Below are 6000 nucleotides of genomic sequence, written 5' to 3'. Positions count from 1 at the left end.
CGGGTTACGTCTCGAAATCGGTAGACAAATAAGTTGGTGAGTGGTTTTATACAAATTTTATTAACATAATATTAATTAATTTCAATCTATAATAATTATTTTGATAATAAAAGTACATTTAAAATAGTCTATCAGGGACTACTGATGTTTTTTCCACTAAAACAAAGTGGACTTTAGATTTTAACTTAAACTCGAAAAAGTATTTTTATGTTGAAAGTGACTTTGGTGTTTTGTTTAGGTATAAAATGGCTTATTAAAATAATTTCTGCATTTTTAACTTCAAAACGGCAAAGAGTGGACTCCCGTGTTTTTAAAATTTTTTTAAAAATAAATATTAGCGTGCGTATAATTCACCCTAATATTTCAATTTTGGTGGCCATTTTCAACGAGTTGTAAATAACTCACTATTAGAAAATGGAAATAAAGTTAGGGTAGAGTGGGGTTTGAACCTCGGACCTCCGGCCCGTGAGTCCGCAACACTAGCCACGGGACTACAACCCGATTCTATTCTTTATCCTCTATGGAGCAGATATGCATGCTCACACTTATATTGTAATTAGGGTAACAATTTCAAAATGAAGGAATGCCTGTTCAGGGTGCCTAAAATGCCTGTTTTTGGTAAAAAGCCGTAAAAAAAAAAAGCATTTTATATAAAATTTTATTGAAATAATTACGTATGAATAAAATAATGTAATTACTTCATTAACTTTTTTCGGATGGTTAGATTTTAATGAGACCTTTTTTGTAATATTATATAAAAGCAAAAATCATCACAAGAAATTTGGAGATTTTCTTGGGTCATCAATATTGTCTTTGCTGGCTTAAAATTTAACATACCGTAGTATTCGTAAGTATATTCCTTTATTTAATCGCATTATTAAATTTAAGTAACCGGCAGTGGCATACAATTTTCATTCTTACGCGAGGGGATTTAAAGTTACGTTTAATAAATGCTTATTTTTACAACCGATACATCTTTTTTCTCAGTAGACAGAATAATAGTTTGAAATTCAAAAATGGCTTTTTCAGAGCAATCCGGCCCCACGCCTCGCCTGTCTAAACATTAAAATGCCTGTCAAATGCGGCAAACGACTGTCATTTATTTTTATTAACTTATTTATTTTCTTTTATTTAGGAAACATACAGTACAGTTACACAGTTTTATATTTTACACAGTTAGACTTAACTCCAATGGACCAGTGAAGTTTCCATATTTTAAAGTAATTATATGTAAGGTTATTAATGAAAGTACAATAAAAAGAAAAAAAAACATAAACGGAAGTTGCTTAAAAATTAAAATTGAAGTAAAAAAAGTTATTTTAAAGTTTGTAGTTAGTATTTACAAATGCAAATAATATTAAAAATGAAGAAAATTTGTAAAAGTAATTAAAAGATAAGAATTAAAATAAAGAACGAAAAACATGCTCAGATGTAAAAATAAAATAAAATAGTAATAACATTTTTAAAAAGGAAAAACATAAATATATACATACATATTTTAAGGGATTCAAAGAAACGACGAGAAGAATCTTTAAATGATATATAAGACAATAAATTTATGTAAATTTAAAAACATCTTCAAAATTAATGACACATTATAGTAAGAGCAGCAATAAATTGATTTTATATACATATACAATATAAGTAATTATAAGTAGTTTAAAAGTATAAAAACATGTCGATGCAGCAGAGAAAAAAGAAAGAATAACAGGGCTGGTATTCCGAACGCGTTTACAGCGCGCTATAATGCGAATTTAGTACGTAAAAACGCGCTATACCGCGCTATAATTTCGTTTGGAATACCAGCCCAGGTATAGCTCGTAATCTTAAAATTTTAAAAAGCAATATAAGGAGAAGATTTTAAACCAAGGGTAGTTGATAAAACTATATGGTAACTCTAGTTGTATCCCAACATCCCAACTCAACGCAGTGGCTAATTCGTTTCGTAAATTCATTCGTATCGTATGAGAGGGAACGAGAGCGAAATATGGTTTCGACTGCATCAGAATAAGATGGATATATGACGAACAAACGAACGAACGAACTTACGAAACGAATTTGTGACAGAATATGCCTGCAGGACTTTTCATCTCATAGATATTGGGATACTTTACTATTTTATGTAATATATGTGCTTTTGTAATAAAAAATACAGGGATTTTGACCTGTCATTTGTTGGTTCAAGTGGCCAGTTTAAACAATGTGTAACATTTATCATTCTGCCTATGTTCGAACATCCATATTTCTGAAACTATTTTGTCCGTTTATTTTTAAAAGTACCTAAAAGAGCTAAAACCTTTATTGATGTGATGATGTGAGTGAGATTCATTAGATTATTTCACATACTCGTAACGGCTGAAAATCATAAATATACAGTACCAAAATTAGATTGTATCAAAGGTTGAGATGATTTTTTTTTCAAAGGTGGTTTTATACTTTTTTCATTATCTCGAAGCGTAAGTCTGATCACCTTAGTTGATTAGTGCACTCGCCTACCATACTTAAGGTCCGAGGTTATATTTTGTCAAGGTGGACTTGAAATAATAGTTTTAAAGGTGGTTCTTCACTGCAATATATTTTATTGTTTTTAGACAGGAACCTGAAGCGTTTGATTGATTGCAATACCTTCTATGTAGCGAAAATGATCCAAATACGCTGCAATCGGAATGCCAATACTAGAAATGCATTGCCCTGTGCACCACTGCACTGGTGCGTAAATAAAACCGATGATGTTTTTTGAAATACAATCCCTGAGAGGCAATTACAAGCGCCATCTTCATCGTTACATACAGAGACGGTATTCTTAACTTCGCTGCTATCTCTATCTACATCGAAATGCTCTACTGACTTGTCATCTAACATGTTATATGATCGAATTCAACAAATTAGTGACGCTGAAACTATACTCCTTGTTCTTAACTAAATTAAAAGTTAAATGAATTATCTTTCACTTTCAAAATGTGGCCACTTCAAAGCGATTATAAACTCAAATAAATCCTAACTCAAACAAAAAATGTTCGCTTGAACGTGATTTTTATATGCCGTTTGACTATCAATTCTCAAGACGGTATGATTAACTTTTCGTCTGTATAAATAAATCTACCGAGGTATTACAAAGCCAGCTCTTTTGACATCTCGATACATTATACATTCAGGAAGATCGTAAAAAAGGTGAAAAAAAAAATTAATTCAATTTATTTTTTACGGCTAGATGCTGCTATATGTTAATAGAGCAGCATCTAGCCACATTATCTCTGCATCTAGCCGTTTGGTTTCAAAACTGACAATTACGTCAGAATTTAATTCGACTTGAAATTGACTTATTTCATTTCGGATTTTAAATATGCGTTTAGTAAAAAAGGTAACCACCTCAAAACGATTGAATTTTTTAACTCGTAATTGAAGCAAAAGTTGCTCGGTGGAATTTTTTGTCACATTTAATGAGTGTAGATATGTGTACCATAGGATACTTCAGACCTCGGTGCATGCCGATGCACCTACGTCAAAATTTGAAGATAAAGGGTCGGTAGTGCATCGTGATCGCTTGGAAGAATTGATCTTCAACTATGACGTCATGGTGAAGGTATGAAACTCTTAACCTCTGATTGTAATCGCGGCCCTGGACCGCTTAAAGTGTAAGAATGACGATCTTGCCTTCACGTATAAACAAACATTTGCTGAAACGCTGCGGTACAAATGCAAGTTAGTTATGCACCATCAGTGTGGATAAGATATTATTAGTCGTATAGCTGTACTCAAAATTTAAGTAAAAAAATAACCGCATTTGCGCGTTGATTCCGTTCCTCACGCTTCACAGCACAGCGTGTTAACCACTTCACCGCAGAAAATAACTACAAAAATCAAATACAAGACAACGTTTTTTTTCTGAGCGCATCGGGTCGAGAAATAAAACATTAGCATGGCTCCATTATTTTCGTCATTTTTTACAACTCAAAAACACAATGATGCTTACAACTTGTTTACCATAAACAGTATGAAATGATTAGAACATTGACACTATTTTTATGGCATGTTGGACTAAAAAATTTTTTTTTTTTTTTTTCGTCAATATTGACAAAATGGGTATGAAAGTAATATCATGAAACACATTTTTTACAAGTGAGTAATAACTATTTAATTTTAACCTTTGCATAATTAATATTTTTTCGGTGAATCTGGCCTGTCAAGGAAAACATATTTGAAAAGTTAAAGTTAAAATAAGTTATCATCAACATTGATAAATGAGAGTAATATAAAGCAATTATTAACTTTTATTAATTATTATTTTCAAGATTTAACTATAACTGCGAGTTTTAAAAAAAGTTAATTTTCTAATATAAACTTAGGTGCTATACTTCTTATTAAATTTATTATTCAATGATTTATGTAAATATGATAAATACGAGTACGTAGGTCAAGTAAGCGATCGAAATGTAATAAAGAAGAATCTGTAATTCAAAATAATGGTCCAGCACCAGAAAAAATATTCATAAATATCACAGTATTTTTAATATTTTGAATCGGGTTGTGGTCTCATGGATAATGCCTCGGACTCACAACTCAAACGTCCGTGCTTCGAATCCCACTCTACCCCAACTTGATTCCCATTTTCTTATAGTGAGTTATTTACAACTCGTTGAAAATGGCCCTCAAAATTAAATATTTGGGTAAATCATAAGAAATAAATATTTCTTTAAAAAAAATAAAAAATTTATAAAATAATAATAATAATTTGTACCGAAAATTATATCTACTATCCCAAAATACTTCAATTGCAATCAAAAATTAAATTCTTCTACCAAAATTTGTAATGTGTGAGTGTGCAAGAGGAATGTGTACGAAACTATAAGAGTTTTTTTAATGTTTTTTTACTATATTATTGCACGATGTTTTAATTTTCACAGAAACTTGACTTCATCCAGACATCAGCACAGTCGAACTCAGACTATTTAACCACAATGTGTATCGATTCGATAGAAATAATAACTTCAGTTACAAAACTAGAGGAGGTGATGTGTTGGTGGCTGTCAATAAGAATTTTATATCCAGAACACTCAAGACTGTGCATAATAATGTGAAACATATTTTCATACTAATACATTTAAATAAGTTGGAAATAGTGATGGGCTGTGTTCCCACCATTATCTCACACGCATGTCTTCCAAAATCATAGTAAAGAAGTTGAACTTCTGAAATTTTCCCATCCTGATGCTAAATTTCTTACAATTGGTGACTATAATCTTTGAAATGTTGTGTGGGACACAATAGATACTGAATCTACAGATATCTTTAATAATAACATAACAGATGCTGAAAGACAAATAATTTACACGTGTCAGTATCTAAGTTTAAAGCAATGAAATAATTTTAAAAAATAGTTCATTAGATAAAATAGAAATAGTTCTTTTCTTTCAAACCATACATCTACATCTGTATGTAAATCACTTGGTGTTGTTTTTCAACCAGATGGACATCACCCTGCTCTTGATCTAAGCATGTGTAGTTGGGGTACAAAAAATGTTGAGTCGTTAAGTCTTTCGGTGATTTTATTAAAGCTAACTATTTGATCATTTGTTATTTTCTTTCAAATGCTAACTGGTTATTTTTAGAAAGTAATAATTTAGATAATGTTGTTGATACATTTTATAATACCTTATATACATCAATTGATACACATGTTCCAATGACCAAAAGTTGAATATCTTCATTTCCTTTATGGTGAATCTATAAAATGACTAGAAACCTGTCTGATTACCGCATTTTTCAGAAGTTTAGATAAGAGTATAAAAAGTTTTCTCTCGATTGCCACTAAAAATATATTAAAAACAGTATTGAAAATCCATTAGAAGCGATAATAAGATAATATTTAATTATTCTTAAAATTTTTAAAATGACATTTCTTTACCATATGTTATGTACTAGTCCTTAAAAACTGTAAGAAATTCAAAAGATAAAGTTGATATTTTTGGAGAACTTTTTAATTGTGTATACGAACTAAAT

The sequence above is a fragment of the Micrasema longulum genome, unplaced genomic scaffold (genome assembly GCF_059751315.1).
Source record: "Micrasema longulum isolate JH-2025_06_02 unplaced genomic scaffold, ASM5975131v1 h1tg000677l, whole genome shotgun sequence".
Lineage (NCBI taxonomy): Eukaryota > Metazoa > Arthropoda > Insecta > Trichoptera > Brachycentridae > Micrasema > Micrasema longulum.
The sequence above is the reverse complement of the archived record's forward strand: the minus strand, read 5'-3'. Positions refer to the sequence as shown.